The sequence below is a fragment of the Cervus elaphus genome, chromosome 16 (assembly GCF_910594005.1).
Source record: "Cervus elaphus chromosome 16, mCerEla1.1, whole genome shotgun sequence".
NCBI lineage: Eukaryota > Metazoa > Chordata > Mammalia > Artiodactyla > Cervidae > Cervus > Cervus elaphus.
In genome coordinates, this window is record NC_057830.1 from 31,356,934 (window position 1) to 31,382,656 (window position 25,723).

Below are 25,723 nucleotides of genomic sequence, written 5' to 3' on the forward strand. Positions count from 1 at the left end.
ATGCTTTTTATCAATGACAAACTGGACTGTAAGTGGGAAAACACACAATAGAAGCTTGGAATTTCTTTCAAAACATACTCCTTCCTTTCTCCTCTTGCCCTAAGAGTTGGAAGGTGGGTACAAAACCATTAAAAGATAAGTTTGCTGGCATGAAACCAGGAACAGTTCAAAAGGTGCTATTGTACTGCTGTCAGCTCAAGGAACTATGCCACAGAACTCATTAGAATGATATGGGAAATGTGTGATTTAATCAGCTGCAGACTTGCTCACCACAGGACCTACATAGAGATGCATCCATTCATCAGGGTGTCAGCTACATATTTCATAAGGGGGAGGGGGGCGGGGAGATTTAGGAGTTAGGGCAGAAGTTGAAGGCGGGAGCTGCAGTTCACCGAAGTACTTCTCCATGCAAGGCAACTTTATGCTGGTGGCAGCTACATGGCCTCTCATCTTTTAAAATAGGGAGGTAAATTCACCATGCCCTTTGGTGAAACCCCCACCAAGGGCTGACACAGGCTAACCTTTCAATTTCTGGTCATAAAACTCATTATGGCTGTCACATGTTTTACCCTCTAAAGATCTTATTTTGCACTCATATATTAACCTAGCAGCCCTTCCAAAGTGGAACACGTCCCGAATAGACATCTCTGAGGCCGGGCAGCAGCACCAGAATGAGGAAGTCAACAAGGGAGAGAGAAAACCCAGAGGCACCTCAGTAAACCACCTAACCCCTCCTGCGTGCTAAGTCGCTTCAGTCGTATCCGACTCTGTGCAACCCTATGGACTGTAACCCACCAGGTCCTCTGTCCATGGGGACTCTCCAGGCCAGAATACTGGAGTGGTTGCCATACCCTTCTCCAGGGGATCTTCCCAACCCAGGGTTCGACACTACTAACTAAACCGTACCACCATCTCTGGGAGCCATCAAAGCACTAAACCACCCTGTCAGTATAGTCTCGTCCTTGTAAAGCAGTCAGCCAAAGTAGAGCAAAAATTGAAATCCTGATGGCCAGTTGAAGCCAAGCCAAGTGTCCTCACATTTCCCCTCAGCCTGGAAGAAACATAGCCACACCAATGGCCAGCCAGGCTCCTGACGCTGCTGAGGAAAGGGGGTGGACCACACATCCACTAACCACAGGCTTGCTCACTCCTTTTTCTCATGTTCCTACTTCTTTCCTTCCCAGCGAGATAGCATACCCACGGCTTATCTTCCCTTTTGTATCTCCAGCATCACTGAAGAGTCCTGAGAGATCATTCATCAATGCTGATCGATCAATACATTTCTGTGTGAACAGCTAGTGGAACACATGCGACCACACCACACAGACCAACTGAAATAGGAATTTATCCTATTCTTAAAGACATCCAAAGAACAAACTTCCATACATTTTATTCTATAATCCAACCCAAGACCTTGAACTGCAATATCAAAGTTCCAAAATTCTATTACACAAGTAGGGAAGGATGCAAACGGTGAGACCAAAGGGGGCTGAAAAAGTGAAAGTCGCTCAGTCCTGTCCAACTCTTTGCAACCCCATGGACTATACAGTCGATGGACTTCTCCAAGCCAGAATACAGGAGTGGGTAGCCTTACCCTTCTCCAGGGGATCTTCCCAACCCAGAGATCAAACCCAGGTCTCCCACATTGCGGGCAGATTCTTTACCAGCTGAGCCTCATGGGAAGCCCAAGACTACTGGAATGGGTAGCCTATCCCTTCACCAGCGGATCTTCCCCACCCAGGAATCGGACCGAGGTCTCTTGCATTGCCGGCAGATTCTTTACCAACTGAGCTATCAGGGAAGCAGTGTAATAAATATTAACATCGCTTTTCCTGGAATATTTAAAGTATGCATCGCTATTCTTTTGCAGATGAAGAGAGACAGCTACAAAAGACGGGTGGTGAAAGTAACTGTGCTGAGAAGGAGCTGTCAGAGGCGGGGCAGGCTGGGACAGGAGGGTACACTGGGCGGTCCCAGGGCTCCTGCCACCACGTGGCGCTGTCTCCCTTTACCTGACACCTGAAAGAAGTTCTCCTGCCGGCCTCCAGCGTGTCACTGCTACCAAACAAATTACAGATGCCCCAAGAAAGTTCCTTCTGCGAACAGTATCTCTTACTAGACATAAACACCTCCTTTCAAAGCTTGAAATTTATTAGCGCCCAAATGATGTTTATGACCCTGGGGCTTGTGATCCTGTCATGGATCCTATCAACCAAGGAGACTGGGTTAGCTCATGGACCTAGGCATTTATGGCTCTGAACTGAGCCACTGTTCAAAGAGGGCTGAGGACAGATGGAACTGATCTACTCACAGGTGGAGGAGCGCCTCTGTTGCAGAAGGGGCCTGGGCTGCCTGAAAGAACACCCAGGACCAGGGGCGGAAGGCAAAAGAATCAATCGGGTATCAGCACAGGCCGTCAGCAACCAGCCAGGACCCACAACCAAAAGAAGCTAGCCACAGGAGAGAAAAGGCCACCAAAGGCTGGGGCAGCATCACAACCACAAAAAAAAAGGCAGCAAGGTTGTTTTATTGCAATTGAAATGCATAAGATGAAAACATGTCAATGGAATTTCTTCTTACAGGAACTTTCCGAGTTATCTATATAAACAAATATAAAAGGAATGCATTTTCAACATTGTGGTTTGGTTTGGTTTTGATTTTTTAATTTTTAAAAAGCAGGGTTTTGTGCCTTTTTGAAATGCAGTTTCAACATCTTCAGACTTAACCAGTACCCTTCAAGAGAAAAATGAAAATTTGAGTAAACACTGAAGGTTACTCATTGGGTTAGGAGTTTGGGGAAAGAGAGAAAAAAGAAAAAAGAAAACGCAGAGTTCATTGAAATTCTAAACTCCCCCAAAATATAGATGGTATAAAGAAATAATCACTTTAATATTCACATTGTATTTTCCTTATAGCGATGAACTACAAATTAACTATTATTAAGAAATATTAGGAACTACTCCTGCAAAAGATTTTATTATAGAATCTATTATAGAATAGTATTCTATTATCATCTTTTGCAGGAGTAGTTCCTAATATTTCTTAATAATAGTTAATTTGTAGTTCATTGCTATAAGGAAAATACAATGTGAAAATGATGAAGACATTTAAATTATAAACTTTGGTCTTTACCTTTGGGCCCTGTCTGCAGAACAAGAATAATTGTACCAGGGTCTTTTAGAACACCCATTCAAAGAGAGACTTTAGATTTATTTTTCTGGGTAGCAGGCTCTGAAAGATCAAGCCAATCCTGGAAGGTGTTTCAGAGCTTAAAGTGTCTTGAGAGTTGAGACTACATCTTTATTCACATATATTGGGATATTATTTGATATGTGATAAGCAAAAAACTGCTAGGTCTTGGGTAGGGTGAAAAAGATGAGAAGAGCATGCTACTTGCAGTTTCAAGAAGTTTACCCTCCAGTTAGGAGATAAGACATTTGCACAAATAACTGAAACACATATGTATATATATATATGTGTATATGTATATGTATAATTAAGTGAATATATGCTGTATGTATTTATTCCCAATGCACACTTGCAGATGGGGAATGTATCTGTCATATATGTGTGCTTGTGTATCTGTGTCTATACGTATACAGGCATGCAAATGCATATATTGTCCAAGACATATATAGATTATCTAGGAGCCTGTTTTAGGCCTTCTCCATAATCAGCATGTGTGTCCTATCAATCAGCTTGCCCACTTGCCATCCCCAGGGATATAGATAATAGGAAGGTGGTTTGAGGTTGTTCATCGATTCTTGAGCTATAATAAAGCTCTGTTTCTAAAAATCTTTATAACTCTGATTGTTCTCCCTCCTAAAATGCACTCTATGCCTAGCCAATAGCAAATGAATGGACAAATGATATTTATTTTAAAAGTTTCTCTTTGAGACTTCCCTGGTGGTTCAGGGGTTAGGCCTCTGCACTTCTGCAGGGCTCTCAGGTTCAATCCCTGGTCAGGGAAGTAAGATCCCACATGCTATGCAGTGCAGCCAAAAAGAAGTTTCTCTTTACACTTTCCCTTACACAACTTTCCACCTTTAGAAGTCCAGCAATATTAACCACTATTACATTTGAAAGTAATAGGATTAGGACAGATAGAAAGATAAGCTCAATGACTCATTCCCAGATGGCCAATCTACATATCATTTAATATTTGTCATGCAGTTCTCTCAACTATCTGCCTTACACCTGAAAGCAGCAGGGAAACTCTTTGGGAAAGAGTTCAACACCAGTTGATGAGAGAGACCTTTTGTTTTAGCTTGAAACCTAGCTCCTGCCAGTCTTCGGAAAAGTCAGATCAGACCATTATCTACAGAGTAGGGGTAGAGTGGTTGCCTCTATGACCCGAGTGATTTCCCCATGATTACCAGCAGGTTCTTGACAAACACCCTCTGGGTGCACATCCTTGCCCTTTGACAGCTAATGAGATTATCTACACAGAGTCATTGAATTACTGCACGTGGCCCTAATTCTCTACCTCTTTGTCCTAGTGGAGACCTGGCTGTGTTTTTCCTAGGACAGTGCTGGTGTCTGAGGGTCAGGACCTTCTCCTGGAAGAAGAAGCCACACTGGGCTGGGGTGTGAGGGGAGCCAGGGAAGCCAAGCTCGCCTGTTCTTCAACCAGAGAAATCACGGTGTGCCTATGGCAAACCCTTAACCTATTTGTGTCTCCATCGCCCATTTGTAAAACAGGGTAATTATAACCTCCCTGCCCTATATGGCTGTTGGGAAGCTACATTAGTGTTTGTAAATCACTCTGAAGATGGGAGTGATTGCTCATTGCTGCGGCAGGTGGAAGATCTCTGGCCCCTGTCCTTCCTCCCTGTTTCCTGGCAGCTCTCTTAGATGAGGGAGGAAAAAGTAACTCATTACTCTTGCCAGTCCATTTTCCTATTTACATTAAATATTCAAAGGGAAACTTGTTAACCTTTTTTCCTAAATTTCTGTGTTCTCAGTTCTACGTTTTCATCACAGTATAAAAAGCAATTATATTTTTAGATGTGATAACATAAAATTAATATCTTTGAGAAGCTCCGCAAAGTTTATGGAATTATAATCAGTAACATTTTCTATTATACCCATGTTATGTTCAAGGGTGTATTTCTATGAGTTTAAAATATTTAACTCTTGAATGCTATCTCCTAGTGAGTCTAACACCTAAATCAATTAATGTTCTTTAAAAAAAAAAAAAAAAACCCATGTTTTAAACTGCACATAAAACATTTATACACAAAGACACATGTAACTGTGTGGAGTGAACATAAGTATATGTTAAAAGTATGAAACAGTGTACTTAAAAAAAAAAGCCACTTGGGTATTAAAATCTCACAAGAACCACATTTTAAGGATGCATTAGTTTACTTTGGCTGCTTTTCTTTAATTTCAAAAGTATAACGTTTTGAAAAATAAACTCTGAAGACCATTTTGACTTAAATGATCATCATTAGGGTGCTAGCTACATGGTACATCCAAGCAATTTGTGTGTATATGGAATAGAATTCTAGATACATTTTTTATTTTAAAAAATACAGAACAATACTTAGCATAGTTTATCATTTATGTTTTTAAAAGGGATATGTGCAATCATCCTTTTCTATCTGAGGGGTCTGGTTCCAGAACTCCCTTGAATATCAAAATCTACAAATGTTCAAGTCAAGGGACTCACTGAAGGATACATGCTTGGATGTGTAAGGGTACATGTCCGTGTGTGCTAAGTTGCTTTCATCATGTCCGACTCTTTGCAACCCCGTGGACTGTGCCCCGCAAGGCTACCCTGTCTATGGAATTCTCCAGACAAGAATACTGGAGTGGGTTGCCATGCCCTCCTCCAGGAGATCTTCCTGACCCAGGAATTGAACCGCATCTCTTACATTTCCTGCATGTCAGGCAGGTTCATTACCACTGGGGCCACCGGGGAAGTCCTAAAGGGTACATACCCAATGGTATAGTATTTGAATATAACCAATGCACATCCACCTACATACTGTGAATCATCTCTAGATTACTTGTAATATCAAACACGATGTAAATAGTTGTAAATATAATGTCAGCGTTATGTAAATAGTTGCCAGTGTATGGCAAGTTGAAGTTTTGCTTATTGGAAACTTCTGGAATATTTTTCTGAATACTTTCCATCCACAGTTGGTTGAATTCACAGATGCAGAACCGTCAAATGTAGAATCTTCTCATACGGAGGGCCAGGGCTACATGTGCATAGGCATGTACAAATGTGAATACAGAAAGAAAAAAAGGCAACAGTAGCTACTTCTGGAAAAAGAGATTAGAGGACTTAAAGGCTGTAGGCAAAAGTTTTAACATTTTTATATACTCCATTTGACTTGTTTAATGTTTATAACATAAGAATGCACCATTTCTAGTTAAAAATGTAAGAGTCACATTAGAATATTTTGTTATTAATTTGGCATCTATGATATATTATCTTGATAACACAATTGTTTATAGTATATGCTACTAAGGAAAACTGTCAACTGTGCAGAAAGTAAACTGGTGTCATAATATTTTAAACTGTCTGACAGACGTATATGGGAAGTCTCTGTTCCTTCTGCTCAATTTTACTGTGAACATAAAACTGCTCTAAAAAATAGCATATTTTTAAAAATTTCCTGCCTACAGTAGGATAAAAATCCTGTAAAATAACACCCCAACTATGTACAAATGAACCACAAGACCATTTTCTTTGGTATAAAAAGATATAGATACCCATTGGTGAACACATAAAATATTTATCCACTATTGTAATGTGATCACTCATTTGGAATTGCTTTATACTCTTCCCTCAGAATTAATCTCCTTGTAAGCAAGGAAAGGATCTTTTTCATATAATTTCCCCAAAAGTCTAGCTCAACACCTGGCAAAGAATGATATTCAAAAAACATTTATCAAATAAAAATAATAATAAATTGACCTCTCTCTGTGATATCTTGTCTATTCTCATTTAACAGGTTTCTTTAATGTGGAACTTCTCAAAATCTTTAATAAACAATTACACATTGTAAATTCAAAGAGTTAAATGTAGTACACAGAATTTCCCAAACTTGTTTTGCCATGAAAATTTTTCCCCACAAAATTCTCTGTAGTTTTCAGAGACAATGAAGTCTAGACAACTAAATATGGACGATACTGCATTGACTTTAAATTTATACCCCATTGTTTCCTAAAATTCAAGGTCAGCAGAGGCCTGTAGTCCTCACTGAATATTCATGAAGTCCTCGCATCTCCCACACTCCCTTGTTGCTGGGTCAGGAGCACATGATTGCATCTGACACACAGAAATGTAAGAGCAAGTGATTTCCCACTTCTATTTCCCATTTCTATCCCAACGCACTTGAGAGTCGATAGGTCTCTTTGATCTTTCCCTTCCTTTACTGGGACTAGTCTGGAAGTCAGTTGTTGAGAAGACAACCTCACAAATTAAAGGGAATCTTTAACTCACCAGATGTAGAAGACCTGCCCCTGCCAACTTATATCAGAGCTTGTGGTGAGCAAGGAATGTACTTTTGTTATGCTAAGCCACTGAGATTTCAGAGTTCTTTGTTACTACAGTACAGCCTAGCCTGTCCCGATGAAATGTATTAAAGATCATGGCATTCCTTCATATAAAAAATACATACTGAATACCTCCTATGTGTCAGGCATGATATTTGAGGCGTCTTATAATAAATAAGTGTATCACATGACTTCCAAAGGAGAAATTACAGAATAAAAATATATAGACTAAGGGATGAACAGCCACAGTTATTTGAAGGAAAAGTACTGGAGCTGGGTGATTTTTTGATAAAGGAGTGTCCAAAAGTAAGCTTAAATGCAAAGAATACAAATTCACCCAAATCAGCTAGTGTTCTACTTTCTCTGAATTACTCTATACTTTCCTAAAGACTAAGTATTCCCACAGTAAGACTGGGAAGTAGTATGTTCAGAAATATTGCTGCTCTCCTGTCATATCTATGTAGAATTCTTAGCTTTAAAAAAATTGCAGAATGAAAGGGAAACCTGCAAATGGCCCAACATATCAGAAATCACCAGTCCTCATCAGTCAATGAGCCTTTGTCATAATTAGCCAATGTGTCTGTGAATTCTCTGGATTAGGGTTAGTTTATAAAGCAGGGCTTGGTTATTTCCCTGGTGGTCCCATGGTTAAGACTCACATTCTCAATGCAAGGGGCTCGGGTTTGAACCCAGGTCAGGGAACTAGAGTCATATATCGCAAGTAAGAGTTCACATGCCAACACTAAATATTCCGCCTGCCAGAACTATTAAGACAACCCAGCACAGCCAAATAAATAAATTAAATATTTGAATAATAATAAACAAATAAATTAGGGCTCTTAAGAGATTCATAATCTCCAATGAAAGAAATATTCAGATGAGATAAAATTCCATTGCACTTAGGTACTTTGATTCAACATCTATAACTGCCTTGTTATTAATATATGATAGTGAATTGAAGAGGAAGAAAATTGGGACGGGACGTGGAGGCAGAATGCAGAGGAGGCCTTTTAATTCACTGTTCATCCTTCTGAGTGGTGAAAAGTCCAGATACTCGGAGGTACTCAGTGTCCACCTCTCTTGAGTCTCAAGTATCTCTTCTTAAAGACCAGCAGGAATTTAACAATCACAGTGATCCAAAACAGTCTGGAATTCCAAGACAGGCTGTGAGACAAACCCCAAGTCATGGGAAAACAAACTATCATTAATTTTCTGTCCGAGGCTCTAATCAGCTGCATGACATTGTGTGATGGAACATCCACAGTCGCATAATGCTGCCTGTTCCTCCCTTCCTCCCACTGAGGCAAAAAGCATTTGTAGAGGATTGTTTTGGAAAGGTTGTTCCCAGGTCTCTGTGTACTGGCCAGGGTTTAACCTCAAGTTTATAGAACTCCTGGGACTCTTCATGGAAGCTGTAATGACAGTCCAAGTTGAAATCTGCTGTGCTGGGCAAGAAAACCACAAACCCTGTCTAGGCATTTTATCAGCCAGGCCCTGCCTTTAAAAGATAAGCCCCTCCTAGGCAGAGGTCAGGGTTAGAACAAGTGGTTGCAGTTTAGACTTCTGGCCAAAACTCTCAAGAACTAGGATGGATCTGGCTCAAAGCGAACTTTGGATGCACACATCACATTCAGTCTTATTACCATTTTCATTTTAACTCACTAATAACTTATTTAACATTGAGTTAATACCCACTGAGGTAGTTAACCAGATTGTCTGAATAGAATTGTAAAGTGCTTCTGAGCCCTTGATAACCATTAGCTTGCTTTGGGTTTTTTTTTTTTTCCTTTGAAAAAATATTTTATTATCTTAAAATAATATTTTCCTTTATTAGACTTTTTTAAATTATAAAAATAATGAAATTTTTTAAAGTAAATATTTTTTCAAATTTCCACAAGATGTGTGAATAAAAAGCTGTCCAACATGTCCATGTGTGTCTTTCATAACTCTGACTAGGCACATATATATACACACATGTTACCAAGTCCAAGCTTGTTCTGCTCACCACATGACAGGTCAATAAATAGGGAGATGAAGAAATAGGAAAGTCATTGTAAAACACTTTCTTTGAAAAACCAGAGGTCCGAGAAGATAGCAGGCTAATGTCTTAGAGAACCATCTTACCTGAGTTAGAATTTAGACTTCTTCTTATACTAAAAAAGGGAGAAGGTGTAGCTGGTCATTGCAAACTTCTTGGCGTCAGAATCCTTTATTCTTGCAACTGTCCACAGAGGTCAGATCACAATGCTTCAGCAAACCTCCAACAAGACAAATGTTATTCTCTGCTCTGCAACTCTTTATCTCTATATAAACGGGAAAGGGTTATACCTTTAAAAGTCAGAGCCTTAAGAATGAACTATCCTGTATATTTTACACTATAGGCAACAGTCTTAACTGGAAGCAAAAGCAATAGAATACAAAGGTTAAAGTGTAAAAAAAAAACAGATCTAATATGGAGTCAGATTTGTTCTTCCCTATTACACAAGTATCTGCAAATACCAAAGCATACATATACACATAGATGGGTTCACTAACAATTGATTGGATAACTTCTGTTGTATAATCTAAAATAATACTGTCTCCATTACTTTGATACTTTCTTTTTCAATCTATTCAATTATGTCTAGGTTGGTTTCTCAAACTTCTCAAATTGTGTCTAGGTTGGTCTGTTCAATTGTGTCTAGGTTGGTTTCTTTTTTCCTACTTCTTTATACACACATGCATACACAAGTTAATTTTACATAAATGGAATTATATCATCTTTGACAAAGACCTGCTTAATGTCATCTTTTTCTTTCTTTTTCTCTTGCCCTCATTTTTCCTATCCTCACAATTCCTCAGTCTCCCATATTAGTAGACTAAAATTATTGTCTTTATTTTTCTCTGTTCATATCATCATAAACACTCACCTGGAGTTTTGTTGGTCCATGTTTATTTTATAAATTGGATCATTTTATACAGATTCTTCTGCACCTTTTACTTTCTCATTCTATAATACTTTCTCAACTATATCTCTGAGTTCATTGTTTTTGATACCTAAAAATATACCTTGGTGAGGTGATACCAACAATTTCACCAGATTTTCCCCTACCGCTTTTTGTTTTTAGCTTGCATTTGTGTGTGTGTGTTTTTCTTTTCCCTTAACTAACAAAGCTTCAGTAAATTTGCTTGTAAATGTAACTTTCCATATTAATGATTTAATTTCTAAGGACTACAGTCATAGCAGTAGACTGCTAGGTTGGAAACCATGCTAATTTTTTAATTTTAATAGATCATTTTAATGGATAAATTAATTAATGGTTGCCTGGTTATTTCCATAAAGAAGATGGTAATTCACCTTGCTACTAGCCATGCATAAATATTCAGTTCAGTTCAGTTCAGTTCAGTCGCTCAGTCGTGTCCGACTCTTTGCGACCCCATGAATCGCAGCATGCCAGGCCTCCCTGTCCATCACCAACTCCCGGAGTTTACTCAAACTCATGTCCATCAAGTCGGTGATGCCATCCAGCCATCTCATCCTCTGTCGTCCCCTTCTCCTCCTGCCCCCAATCCCTCCCAGCATCAGGGTCTTTTCCAATGAGTCAACTCTTCGCATCAGGTGGCCAAAGTATTGGAGTTTCAGCTTCAGCATCAGTCCTTCCAACGAACACCCAGGACTTATCTCCTTCAGGATAGACTGGTTGGATCTCCTTGCAGTCCAAGATTACTGTCTTTTAAATTTTTGCCAGTGGTATTTATTATTTTATTTGTGTGTGTGACTTTTAAATTTGTTATTCAAATGTAGTTGATTTACAATATTATATTGGCTTTAGATATACAACAGAGTGGTTCCACTTTTTTATTAATTATACTTTATCTAAAGTTATAAAATATTGGCTATATTCCCTGTGCTATACAATATATACTTATAGCTTATTTTTGTTGTCACTTTAATCTGTGTTTTCCTAGTTACCAGTGTGTTTGAGCATCTCTCACAACTCTTTTAGTTGTTTTGATTCACTCATCTATAAATAACCAATATTTTTATTCAGTAATTTATTTTTATTGTCTTTTTCTAAGTTTTCTCTTAAGTGACATACCCACAAGGTAAACAGAAAACACATAGAATGTAGAGTCAGGGTCCAAAATAACTGGGATGGGACTACAGTTAATAATACTTTGAAATTGAAAATTTGAAAGTTGCTAAGAGTAGATCTTAATTTAACTCAGATGACCATTACATCTACTACTATGGGCAAGAATCCCTTAGAAGAAAAGAGTCCAAAATGCAGTACTTCGATGCAATCTCAAAACTACAGAATAATCTCTGTTTGTTTCCAGGCAAATCATTCAACATCAATAATTCAGTAATCCAAGTCTATGTAATCCAAGTAATTCAATATCATTCAGTAATCTAACTAAGTCTATGCCCTGACCAGTAATGCTAAAGAAGCTGAAGTTGGATAATTCTGTGAAGACCTACAAGACCTTCTAGAACTAACACCCAAAAAAGATGTCCTTTTCATTATAGGGGACTGGAATGCAAAAGTAGGAAGTCAAGAAACACCTGGAGTAACAGGCAAATTTGGCCTTGGCATACAGAATGAAGCAGGGCAAAGGCTAATAGAGTTTTGCCAAGAAATGCACTGGTCATAGCAAACACCCTCTTCCAAAAACACAAGAGAAGACTCTACACATGGACATCACCAGATGGTTAATACCAAAATCAGATTGATTATATTCTTGGCTGTCAAAGATGGAGAAGCTCTATACAGTCAGCAAAAACAAGAATGGGAGCTGACTGTGGCTCAGATCATGAACTCCCTATTGCAAAATTCAGAGTTAAATTGAAGAAAGTAGGGAAAACCACTACTTTGGTTTTCAGGTATGCTTTCATGATCATTCAGATATGACGTAAATCAAATCCCTTAGGATTATACAGTGGAAGTGACAAATAGATTCAAGGGATTAGATCTGATAGACAGAGTGCCTCAAGAGCTATGGATAGAAGTTCGTGACGTTGTACAGGAGGCAGTGATCAAAACCATCCCCAAGAAAAAGAAATCCAAAAAGGCAAAACGGTCATCTGAGGAGGCTTTACAAATAGCTTTAAAAAGAAAAGAAGCAAAAGGCAAAGGAGAAAAGGAAAGATATATCCATTTGAATGCAGAGTTCCAAAGAATAGCAACGACAGGTAAGAAAGCCTTCCTCGGTGATCAGTGCAAAGAAATAGAGGAAAACAATAGAATGGGAAAGACTAGCGATCTCTTTAAGAAAATTAAAGATACAAAGGGAACATTTCATTCAAGATGGGCACAATAAAGGAGAGAAATGATATGGACCTAACAGAAACAGAAGATATTAAGAAGAGGTGGCAAGAATACACAGAAGAACTATACAAAAAAGATCTTCACGACCCAGATAATCACAATGGTGTGATCACTCACCTAGAGCCAGACATCCTGGAATGTGAAGTCAAGTGGGCCTTAGGAAGCATCACTACAGACAAAGCTAGTGTAGGTGATGGAATTCCAGTTGAGTTATTTCAAATCCTAAAAAAAGATGCTGTGAAAGTGCTGCACTCATATGCCAGCAAATTTGAAAAACTCAGCAGTGGCCACAGGACTGGAAAAGGTCAGTTTTCATTCCAATCCCAAAGAAAGACATTAGCAAAGAATGTTCAAACTACTGCATTATTGCACTCATCTCACACACTAGCAAAGTATTGCTTAAAATTCTCCAAGCCAGGCTTCAACAGTATGTGAACTGTGAACCTGCAGATGTTCAAGCTGGATTTAGAAAAGGCAGAGGAACCAGAGATCAAATTGCCAACATCCATCAGGTCATCAAAAAAGCAAGAGAGTTCCAGGAAAACATCTACTTCTGCTTTATTGACTATAACAAAGCCTTTGACTGTGTGGCTCACAACAAACTGTGGAAAATTCTTCAAGAGATGGGAATATCAGACCACCTGACCTGCCTCCTGAGAAATCTATATGCAGGTCAAAAGCAACAGTTAGAACTGAACATGGAACAACAGACTGGTTCCAAATCAGGAAAGGACTACATCAAGGCCGTATATTGTCACCTTGTTTATTTAACTTATATGCAGAGTATATCATGAGAAACACTGGGCTGGGTGAAACACATGCTGGAATCAAGATTGCCGGGAGAAATATCAACAAATCAGATATGCAGATGACACCACCCTTACAGCAGAAAGTGAAGAAGAACTAAGGAGCCTCTTGATGAAAGTGAAAGAGGAGAGTGAAAAAGTTGGCTTAAAGTTCAACATTCAGAAAACTAAGATCATGGCATCTGGTCCAATCACTTCATGGCAAATAGATGTGGAAACAATGGAAACAGTGAGACTTTATTTTGGGGGGCTTCAAAATCACTGCAGTTGGTGATGGCAGCCATGAAATTAAAAGATGGTTACTCTTTGGAAGAAAGTTATGATTAATCTAGACAGCATATTAAAAAGCAGAGACATTAGTTTGCCAACAAAGGTCTGTCTAATCAAAGCTATGGTTTTTCCAGTAGTCATGTATGGATGTGAGAGTTGGACTATAAAGAAAGCTGAGTGCCAAAGTATTGATGCTTTTGAACTGTGGTGTTGGAGAAGACTCTTGAGAGTCCCTTGGAATGCAAGGAGATCCAACCAGTCCATTTTTTTTTTTTTTTTTTTTAGAACTTAATGGGAGTTTATTTCACACACAAAGACACAATGGCACTCATATTTTTTCATTGAATAGTACAGTGGACATGCCTCCAATACAGTATACAGGATCTACCGCACAGTCAAGGGTCCTTGAAGAAGAACCTCCCCTCAGTAATTGCACTTCCTCACTTCTACTCACTCTTCAGTCCTTGCAACTGGGCTTCTGCCCACCCCCCCCCAACGCCCCCCCGCCCCCTCCCACCCAACCAGTCCATTTTAAAGGAAATCAGTCCTGGGTGTTCATTGGAAGGACTGATGCTGAAGCTGAAACTCCAATACTTTGGCCACCTGATGAGAAGAACTGACTCATTTGAAAAGACCCTGATGCTGGGAAAGATTGAACGTAGGAGGAGAAGGGGATGACAGAGGATGAGATGGTTGGATGGCATCACCAACTCAATGGACATGAGTTTGAGTAAGCTCTGGGAGTTGGTGATGGACAGGGAGGCCTGGTGTCCTGCAGTCCATGTAGTAGCAAAGAGTTCGACATGAGTGAGTAACTGAACTGACTGAAGAGTAGATCTTAAAATTTTTCATCACAGAAAAAATTGTAACCATGGTGATCAACACTGGCTAAACTTACAGTGGTGACCATTATGCAGTCTATATGTATATCAAATCATTATGTTGCATACCTGAAACTAATATAATGCTATATGTCAATTGCATGACTATTTTTTTAAAAAAAAGAACAACTGGTAAGAACATGTGCACAGAAAAGGGTTGGGGGATGGGAATTGCAGTTAATTTTGCTCAAAGACTGGTGGTAACTGGAAGGGGGTTCTGCTTTTCACGTTGATCTGAGTATCCACATTAGGACATCCTCCTCTTTCTTGGCCGTCAACTCCTGAGAGTTCAAGTGCGGAACTGTGGCCTAAATTGTGGAGGAGCAAGTTTGGTGGAAGGAAAGAGAACAGAAAATGAAGAAGGAAGGGAAAGGAAAGTAGCATGTGGAGAATGCTTGCCTTGAGCCAGGGACTGGAGTAGGTACTTTATAGATGTATTCCCACTTATTCCTGCTAGATAAGCTAGATTTTCACCTCTATAGAGTCTCAGAGATACCAGAAACTTGGTCCCGCGTCATTCAGCTGGTGAGGGATGAACCTCGGAAGATGTCCCAGGTCTGTCTCCTTCCCACGTGTATGCCCTTTCCTAGCCAAAGTGGAAATATCAGTGGAAAAGTGAGTCTATGACCTGCACAGAAAAGTCAGGTAGATGCAAGTTTCCATGCCCACCATCCAGAGGATCCTTGTTTGTAGCTTTGGGTTCTGCTTCCCTAACATCTCCATTCCCATAGTCAATACCACCTTCGTATGGCCAGCCAATTGGAATTGGCAATTCAGTTTCACGTAGTGTTTTTAATCTTCAATACTTAAGACTCTTGTGGGCCTTACACTAAGTAGATAAGGGAGACTGAGGAAGACAAATACTCTGTGGTTTCACTCAGATATGGAATCTAAAGAAGCCAAAATCATAAAAACAGAGAACTGTGTTTAGTAGGGGCTGGGGATGGGAGAATTAGGGAGATGTTGTTTAAGGGTACAAACTGGCAACTAATAGATAAACAGCTTCTAGAGACCTAATGTGCAGAAGGGTGATTATAGAAAACAATCCTGTATTATAAACTTCACAGTTACTAAGGGACTAGTCTTAACTGTTCTCACCAAGAAAGAAAATGAAAACTATGTGTCATGACAGAGGTATTAGCTATCACCAGAGTGGTCCTCATACTGCAATATATAAATGCATCAAATCATTACATTGTATACCTTAAACTTATACAATGTTACAATTCAATTATATTTCAGTTTTTAAAAAGACTCTCTTGTGTGTCAATCTTCTTTAGAGTAGGTGGTTTTAAAATCACAGAGATGTATTTGAATAATTTACTTCAACATTCATATTAGATCATTTGAATAATCAATAGACTATGTTTAAGAGTCCAAATTTGTGCTTAAATAATACAAAATATGCTTCTCCTTTTTAAGAACTTTTATATTACCTTAGTAACTTTTAGTTAGTTAGTTAGTTAGTTCAGTTGTTCAGTCGTGTCTGACTCTTTGCAACCCCATGAATCACAGCACGCCAGGCCTCCCTGTCCATCATCAACCCCCGGACTTTACTCAAACTCATGTCCATCGAGTCAGTGATGCCATCCAGCCATCTCATCCTCTGTCATCCCCTTCTCCTCCTGCCTTCAATCTTGCCCAGCATCAGGGTCTTTTCCAATGATGCTTTTCAACTCTTCCAATTCTTTTTCAACTCTTCACATGAGGTGGCTAAAGTATTGGAGTTTCAGCTTCAGCATCAGTCCTTTCAATGAATATTCAGGACTGATCTCCTTTAGGATGGACTGGTTGGATCTCCTTGCAGTCCAAGGGACTCTCAAGACTCTTCTCCAACACCACAGTTCAAAAGCATCAATTCTTCCGCCCTCAGCTTTCTTCACAGTCCAACTCTCACATGCATACATGACCACTGGAAAAACCATATCCTTGACTAGATGGACCTTTGTTGGCAAAGTAATGTTTCTACTTTTAAATATGCTATCTAGGTTGGTCATAACTTTCCTTCCAAGAAGTGAGTGTCTTTTAATTTCATGGCTGCAATCACCATCTGCAGTGATTTTGGAGCCCAAAAAAATAAAGTCTGACACTGCTTCCACTGTTTCCCCATCTATTTCCCATGAAGTGATGGAACCAGATGCCATGATCTTAGTTTTCTGAATGTTGAGCTTTAAGCCAACTTTTCACTCTCCTCTTTCACTATCATCAAGAGGTTTTTTAGTTCCTCTTCACTTTCTGCCATAAGGGTGGTGTCATCTGCATATCTGAGGTTATTGATATTTCTCCCAGCAATCTTGATTCCAGCTTGTGCTTCTTCCAGCCCAGCGTTTCTCATGATGTACTCTGCATATAGGTTAAATAAGCAGGGTGACAATATATAGCCTTGGTGTACTCCTTTTCCTATTTGGAACCAGTCTGTTGGTCCATGTCCAGTTCTAACTGTTGCTTCCTGACCTGCAGATAGGTTTCTCAAGAGGTGGGTCAGGTGGTCTGGTATTCCTATCTCTTTCAGAATTTTCCACAGTTTATTGTGATCCACATAGTCAAAGGCTTTGGCATAGTCAATAAAAAACACGATACATGCATATTGTCATTATTTAGATATTCCCAGTAAATAACTCAATGTGCATAAAATAAACTGAATTACTCTATGTATGGAGCCCCATAATCAGTTAATCCATTAAAAAGTTGACTTAGCACTTTTTGAATTAGATTAAAAACCTGTATATTTAAACACTTGACCTGAAGAACTGTTTTCCTTTTTTTTTTTTTTTTTTTTGCCTTAAGGAGAAGATGAAATAGTTTGAAAATAATAAAGAGAACTTACAATTTAAAAAAAAATCATGAAGATAAACAAATTAAAAACAAATATTCATATTGTCACAGACTGAATATCTCAGTTTCTGGACAGCTGGTGATTACAACCAAATTTATCATTTACCAATTATCATTACACAATATGTTCTTGTAACGAAAGACTGTTACATAAAAGGACAAATGTTAGGAGTCTATCCAAAGGAATGTCCTTGGAGTAACAGCTTCAGATGCCAATTTAGATATAGCCCATCTATTAAGAGGACTTCAAAGGAATACTGGGAGGGGTTTTGGGGTAGAGATTGTTATTCTCTCCATTTGCAACTTAACAGTTACCTCACTAATCAGTCCAAGATTAGTCCTCTTCCTTTTAACTAATTCTGATTTTTCCTTTCAAAGAAATCCACAAATATCTCATACTGGAATGAAATCCAATCATTCAAGATTAATTCTCTGTTTAGAACTTGAGAAAATAAACTTAATATATAAAGCATTCTTGAATTTTTCCATGAAGTAATTGATTGTGCAAAATAGAAAGTATTCGTCATAATATGAAGTTATCAGCCCTATACTAGAGAAGACATAAAACAGCCCATCCAGCTGTCTCAAAGGTTCTAAGAGGCAGACACTCAGTTGAAACATTTGCTTTGACTTCTCATTTGATTGTCAAGCCCTATTACGTAATGGTGATTTGTGTTCCACACTAATTAGCTAAGAGGTTTGGACATTAATCTGCTACTCAATAAGCAGCACTCTGCAAGGAGGTGGTTTTTGAAAAAGACCAGTTCTGGCTTTACTGGTCTAGGATCTATTAGGCTGCGGAGATATGTACGCAGGCTCCTGAATGTCAGCTGAAGACATTAGACTTTACACTTTTACACAGAGAGTACTTTCTTCCTGGTTCTCTCTATGCCTTGTGGCCACATCATCCAAGGGCAAGCAGAGTGAGGTGAAGAAAGTGGGGATGCCACATAGAGAACTTCAGTAAAAAGGAACTTGTATGTAACTGATAAGGAGCCAGCATCCAGAATACATAAAGAACTCTTACAACTCAATGATAAGAAGACTAACAACCCAATTAAGATAGGGTTAATCCATGTCCTTCCAAGAAAGAGATATGAATGATCAAGAAGCACATAAAAAGATGCTTGACATTATTAGTCATTAAGGAACTGCAAATCAAAACCATAATTAGATATCACTTCACACTACTGGATGGTTAGAATAAAAAAGTCAGATAACAACAAATGTTGGCAAATATGTGGAGGCCCTGGAACCTTCATACACTGATGGTGATAATATAAAATGGTATTTTAGAAAATAGTCTAGCAATTCTTTAAAACTTAAAAGTAGAATTACCATATAACCCTGCAATTTCATTCCCAGATATATACTCAAAGAAGAAAACAAACATTCACACAAAAATATGCACACAAATATTTATAGCAACATTATTTATAATGGTCAAAGGTGGGAACAACTCAAAGGTTCATTGACTGATAAATGGATAAATAAAATGAGGTATAGACTTGGAGTATTATTCAGTACCTACAGGAATAAAGAACTGCTATACATTGCAACATAGATAAACCTTGAAAACATTATGCTAAGTGGAAGAAACCAATCACAGAAGACCATATATTATAAGATTTCATTAATATAAATGTCCAGAATGGGGGAATCTGTAGAAACAAGCTGTAGACAGAGAGTAGTTCAGCTCAGTTCAGTCGCTCAGTCATGTCCAACTCTTTGCGACCCCATATGGACTGCAGCACGCCAGGCCTCCCTGTCCATCACCAACTCCCGGAGTTTATTCAAACTCATGTCCATTGAGTCGGTAATGCCATCCAACCATCTCATCCTCTGTCATCCCCTTCTCCTCCTGCCTTCAGTCTTTCCCAACATCAGGGTCTTTTCCAGTGAGTCAGCTCTTCACATCAGGTGGCCAAAGTATTGGAGTTACAGTTTCAACATCAGTCTTTTGAACATCCAGGACTGATCTCCCTTAGGATGGACTGGTTGGATCTCCTTGCAGTCCAAGGGACTCTCAAGAGTCTTCTCCAACACCACAGTTCAAAAGCATCAATTCTTCAGTGCTCAGCTTTCTTTATAGTCCAACTCTCACATCCATACATGACCACTGGAAAAACCATAGCCTTGACAGAGAGTGGACTAGTGGTTTATTAGAGCTGGATGAGGGTGGATGGAGGGGGAGGAGGGATAGGATGGTGATAGATAAAAGCCATGAAATTTATTTTTGAGGTGATAAAAATGTTCTAAAATTGTGCTAACTGTTGCACATATCTGTGAATATGCTTAAAAAAAAAAAAAAACCAGAACTGTTTACTTCAAATGTGTGAATTGTATGATAAGTGAATTATATATCAGCAAACCTTTGTTTTAAAGGAAATATAAAGGAAGCTGTGAGTATAAGAAACACTCACTGGCTTCCCCAGGTAGAAGTGAATGGCAGGAGGATGTAGGAAGGGTAAGAAGGGCCACGTGGAACCCATGATCCCATCCAATGGCAAGTTAGTAAATCAAATGAGCAGCCTAAGAGTCACATAGCTGGTATGACAGCATCAGAGCCCCTTCATTCATTTAGTCATTCAACAAATGTTTACTGAACACCTTCCATGTGCCAGGTTACGTGCTAAGAAGGTGGGATATATCTGTGAACAGCTGTTTGAAAAAGAGAGAGAAATGTTAAAGGATGTTTACTACAGTATTGTTATGCTCTCAAAAGACCACATATTATATGATTTCATTAATATAAATGTCCAGAATGGGGGAATCTGTAGAGACAAACTATAGAGAGAGAGTACAAAGGTCCGTCTAGTCAAAGCTGTGGTTTTTCCAGTAGTCATGTACAGATATGAGAGTTGGACTATAAAGACAGCTAAGTACCAAAGAATTGATGCTTTTGAACTGTGGTGTTGCAGAAGACTCTTGGGAGTCCCTTGGACTGCAAGGAGATCCAACCAGTCCATCCTAAAGGAGATCAGTCCTGAATATTCATTGGAAGGACTGATGCTGAAGCTGAAACTCCAATACTCTGGCCACCTGATGCCAAGAACTGACTCATTTGAAAAGACCCTGATGCTGGGAAAGATTGAAGGCGGGAGGAGAAGGGGACAACAGAGGATGAGATGGTTGGCTGGCATTACCAACTCAATGAACATGAGTTTGAATAAACTCCAGGAGTTGGTGATGGACAGGAAGGCCTGGCATGCTGCAGCCCATGGGGTCACAAAGAGTTGGACACAACTGAATGATTGAACTGAACTGAACTGAGCCTAGTGGTTTATTAGAGCTGGGTGAGGGTAGGTGGGGGGGGGGGGGGGGGAGGAGCGATAGGATGGTGATAGATAAAAGCCATGAAATTTATTTTTGAGGTGATAAAAATGTTCTATAATTGTGCTAAGTGAGCTAACTAAAAACAACTGACTCTATATAAAGAACAGTTAAATAACCATGATGGAATTTTATGCGTCTAAGCATTTATTTTAAATTATTATTGCAATCTATATCAATGGACTTGCTATCATGTTGAACTTTCACATCCGTATAAGAATACGGAAAAAGAGTTCAACATAATAGCAGGTCCACTGATATAGATTGCAATAATAATTTAAATTATTAAATTATTTAAAATAAATGCATAGGTTCTTCCAGTAGTCATGTATGAATGTAAGAGATGGACCATAAAGAAGGCTGAGCACTGAATAATTGATGCTTTTGAACTGTGATATTGGAGAAGACTCTTGAGAGTCCCTTGGACTGCAAGGAGATCAAACCAGTCAGTCCTAAAGGAAATCAATCCTGAATATTCATTGGAAGGACTGATGCTGAAGTTGAAGCTCCAATACTTTGGCCACCTGATGCAACGATCTGACTCTTTAGAAAGACCTTGATGCTGAGAAAGATTGAAGGTAGGAGGAGAAGGGGACCACAGAGGATGAGATGGTTGGATGGCATTTCCAGCCATCATCATCCTTGTTGCTCCAGGATGGTGGTGAAGGACAGGGAAGCCTGGTGTGCTGCAGTCATGGGGTCACAAAGAATCAGACATGACTGAGCGACTGAATAACCACAAATTAAGTTGAACCATATGAAATTACCAATTTTATAGGTCAAAATGGTCAAATACTGGCAACTTCATATTGGCAACTATGTATTTAAAAATACATGCATGTAGGCTCATCAATTGTAACAAAGGTACCACTCTAGCTGGGGATGTTGATAATGGGGAAAGCTATGCATATGTAGAGGCAGGGGGTTTATGGGAAATTTCTGTACTTTCTAATCAATTTTGCTGTGAACCTAAAACTGCTCTAAAAAAGGAAGTCTATTAAATTGTTTTAAAATGCACACAACTGTGTTTAATAATATATATATATATAATTTTATATAATTTCATGAGCATAAGGAAAGATGTGAAAGATAAATACTTGCCTGTTACTATTTTGTATGCTAGAAGAGAAAGAAAGTTGTGTGTATGTGTGCATGTGTGTGTGTGTTAAGGAAGTATTAACTTTTCCTTTATATATCTTCACATTGTTTCAGTTATGACAATTATGTATTATTTTCATAATTCCTAAGCATATTGACAATTACAAATAAGAAAAAGGATACAAGAGGTGCTTATGGAACTGAATCCATGATCCAGATTCACAGCCCTTTAGCCTCAAGTTTAGTTTTATGGCCAGACTGTCTAGACATAAACACCCATCATGTGCTGAGGAAGTTTCATAGAAATGGGAATTAGTTGTGGATCTGGACTGTCTTGATAGCTACTCAAAAGGAAACACAATAAAAATAGTTTTGTAACATTTGTGATAAGACTACAGTACAAAGATTGATCACTAGACGTCCTCAAATCAAGTGCTCTTTGTGAGAATTTCTGAGGACAAAGAAGTCAGAGGTATTTTATGTGCAACATGAAATATGAGATAGGAAATTAGCAGAGATAAGATTTCAGTACATTGATGTGTACCTTGATGGATTCCACTTTCCCTCCCTAAGTGCTGAACCAAATCCCAAACATCTCAGACAGACTTAAAGCAAAAAGCGTATCTTTTTTTTTTAAGAATTTCACTTTATATCATGTTCCTCCTGGGAACCCTGAAACATTGGCAGCTTGAGAGGCATGATGGGATCGTGGTTTCAGACAGTCACTGGGCATAGGATGCCTGGGGTCAAACCTCAGCCCTGCCACTCACTGAACTGGACAACCTCCTCCACCTTCATGCAAGTCCACCTTCCCTGCATGTTTGTCTATAAGGTGGGGATGACAATGAAGAGCTCCTCTGGGACTATTATGAGGATTAAATGTGCTGACGGAGTTAAAGCATTTAAAATTGTGCCTGACATTAAAAAAAATTTTTTTTTGCATTAAAAACTTCTCATAGTCAGGCACGTCCGTGCAGGGGGCTGAGGGCCGCGGTGGCTGCCAGCATGGGGTTGAGCGAGGGGCCGGCTGTTGCGGCTCCCGGGGAGCGGGGCCGTGCGGGCCGCAAACCCGGAGCGCGGCGGCTGGACCGAGGCGCTGCGGGCCGCCGTGGCCGAGCTGCGCGCCGGCGCCGTGGTGGCCGTCCCCGCCGATACGCTGTACGGCCTGGCCTGCTCGGCGAGCTGCTCGGAAGCACTGGGCGCCGTGTACCGTGTCAAGGGCCGCAGCGAGACCAAGCCGCTGGCCGTATGCCTGGGCCGCGTGGCCGACGTCTACAGGTACTGCCATGTGAGAGTACCCGAGGGGCTCCTGAAGGACCTGTTGCCAGGACCAGTGACCCTGGTAATGGAACGCTCAGAGGAGCTCAACAAGGACCTGAATCCTTTCACTCCTCTTGTAGGCATCCGGATTCCTGACCACGCCTTCATGCAGGACTTGGCCCAGGTTTTTGGGGGGCCACTCGCGCTCACCAGTGCCAACCTCAGCTCCCAGTCCAGCTCTCTGAATGTTGAGGAATTCCAGGACCTGTGGCCTCACTTGTCCTTGATCATTGATGGGGGACCCATTGGGGACGGCCAGAGCCCAGAGTGTCGATTAGGCTCAACTGTAGTTGACTTGTCTGTGCCTGGAAAGTTTGGCATCATTCGTCCTGGTTGTGCCCTTGAAAGTACTTCAGCCGTCCTCCAGGAGTACGGGCTGCTCCCCTCACATGGATCCTGCTTGTGACACTCTGGAGGAGGGTGGGCCCAATGACTGGTGCTGGACACTATGTGTCCGACCGCTGGTAGCTGGCAAGGCCTCATTTGCAGAGGCTGCTAGGACTACAGTGTTAGTAGTCTGACCTTTTAAGGCAGAGTTTCTTTCTGAACTGTATAGACCAGAACTCAGAAGCTGCTCGTTAAGCCTCACACCTGGTTTGGGAGGTTATATTAATTTATCTATAATTTCCTATATTAGCTAAAAGCTGAATAGAAATTTTAAGTCCATTCCTAGGATGGCCTGGTTCGGTTAACAGATAGGTTTCTTCTTCCTTTGATTTTTGAAAAATAAATAACCAGTTTGCAATCTAATGAGAACCTCTTCTCTGGTGGGTAGTGGCATTTAAGGTCCACCAGTTTGCAATCTAATGAGAACCTCTTCTCTGGTGGGTAGTGGCATTTAAGGTCCAAATCAGCTAACGCATCAGTTGATGCTTTTTTAAGAGTCTCAAGTGACCAAAGGCACTTTGTGCTTCTGAAGCTGGAACCAGGTTAGGATAAAACCTGTGGAGCCATAGGCCAAACACTACTTCCTCTGAACCAGGGCTGGTTCTGTGCTGTAATTGCCTGGCAGAGTCATCATTTTGGTCTAATGATGGGAAGTAAGGTCAGTTGGGGCAGGGGGGTCCAAATTATTAAAGAATGTTGGAAAATCTCTGCTGTTCTTTGTAGCCACTTTTTTCTTATTTATTCATAATACAAAGTATAATGACTTACACCTGTAATACCTTTATTTAAATCCAGTGTCTACCCTGCAGCTTTTATTTACATATATATATCTCTCAAGTATTAAACATAATTATTGTTGGGCAAAAAAAAAAAAAAAAAAAAACTTCTCATAAAAGGTAGCCCTCCTACACTATTGGTGCGAATGTAAATTGGTATAACCCTATGGAAGACAGTATGGAGGTTCCTCAAAAAACTAGAAATACAATTACCATATGATCTAGCAATCCCACTCCTGGGCATATATCCAGATTCATAGCAGCACAGTTTACTATAGCTAATACATGGAAGCAACATAAATGTCTGTCAGCAGATGAATGGAGAAAGAAGAAGTGGTATAAATATACGTATCAGTAAGTCTCAGTCTGTCTAATCTCTAAAATGGTCCTCTGCCACACCTTCTCTTGCCCAAAACTCCTGTGGGCATGAAAGGAGGAGGCCAGTCAGTGGTCTCCTCTTCCCAGCCCCCCAATTCAGGGTGCCCCCACCTACTTACAGGTGTATGGTCAGCTCCAAGGAAATGACAAGTGGTCTGGGTGGTTTTATTCCTCTAATCTGTTTTGCATAAGGATTAGGAGCAAGTGCTTCCAAAGGAGTATAACATTTTTAGGTGGCACTCAGTTGAGAATCATGCCTAACCCCACCCTCTGCCTCTGCCCCAAACATGCCCTCCTAGTGAGATCCATGGCCATGGTGATACAAGGAGTTAGGGTGACCAGGCCCATGTGATGGAATGCCTGACTTAATCCATCCATTGAACACTCACTTACACATCTGCCATGTCTCTGGATGTTAATGCTCACTTTTCTCCCTAAATTATTTGAGTCTAATTCCCACGTATGAAGTGGTGCAACTTCATGAAGTTGCTTCATGAAGCAAACAGGGATGACACGGAGTTTTGCGAGTTCTGTACTGCACAAAAGTACTCAACCAAGGAGGTGAGTAGGAATTGAAATCCAGCCCATGCTCCTTTTACCAAGCCAATTACCCATGGGGCTATATCTGCCCAGGGGTACACCTTTCCTAATGTACAAAAAAAATTTTTTTCTAGTCAAACAGAGGCCTTATGCTATACAACATACTATAGTACCCCATTATGAACTTTACCCCCAACAGATGATATATTTGCTATTGCCTCAGTGTCCCCACCTGTCAAATGGGGACAATGCACTTCTCTGTGTTTTATGCCTTG

General features: G+C 39.9%; 1 pseudogene across 1 annotated transcript; it reads left to right on the forward strand.

The window, feature by feature from the left end:
• On the forward strand, positions 1-24,614 carry LOC122710037 (annotated as a pseudogene). The gene is made up of 5 exons (XR_006345805.1): positions 1-28; positions 579-715; positions 4,500-4,702; positions 23,007-24,153; positions 24,211-24,614. The product of XR_006345805.1 is annotated as a yrdC domain-containing protein, mitochondrial-like (transcript).
• Positions 24,615-25,723: the final 1,109 nt, after the last annotated feature.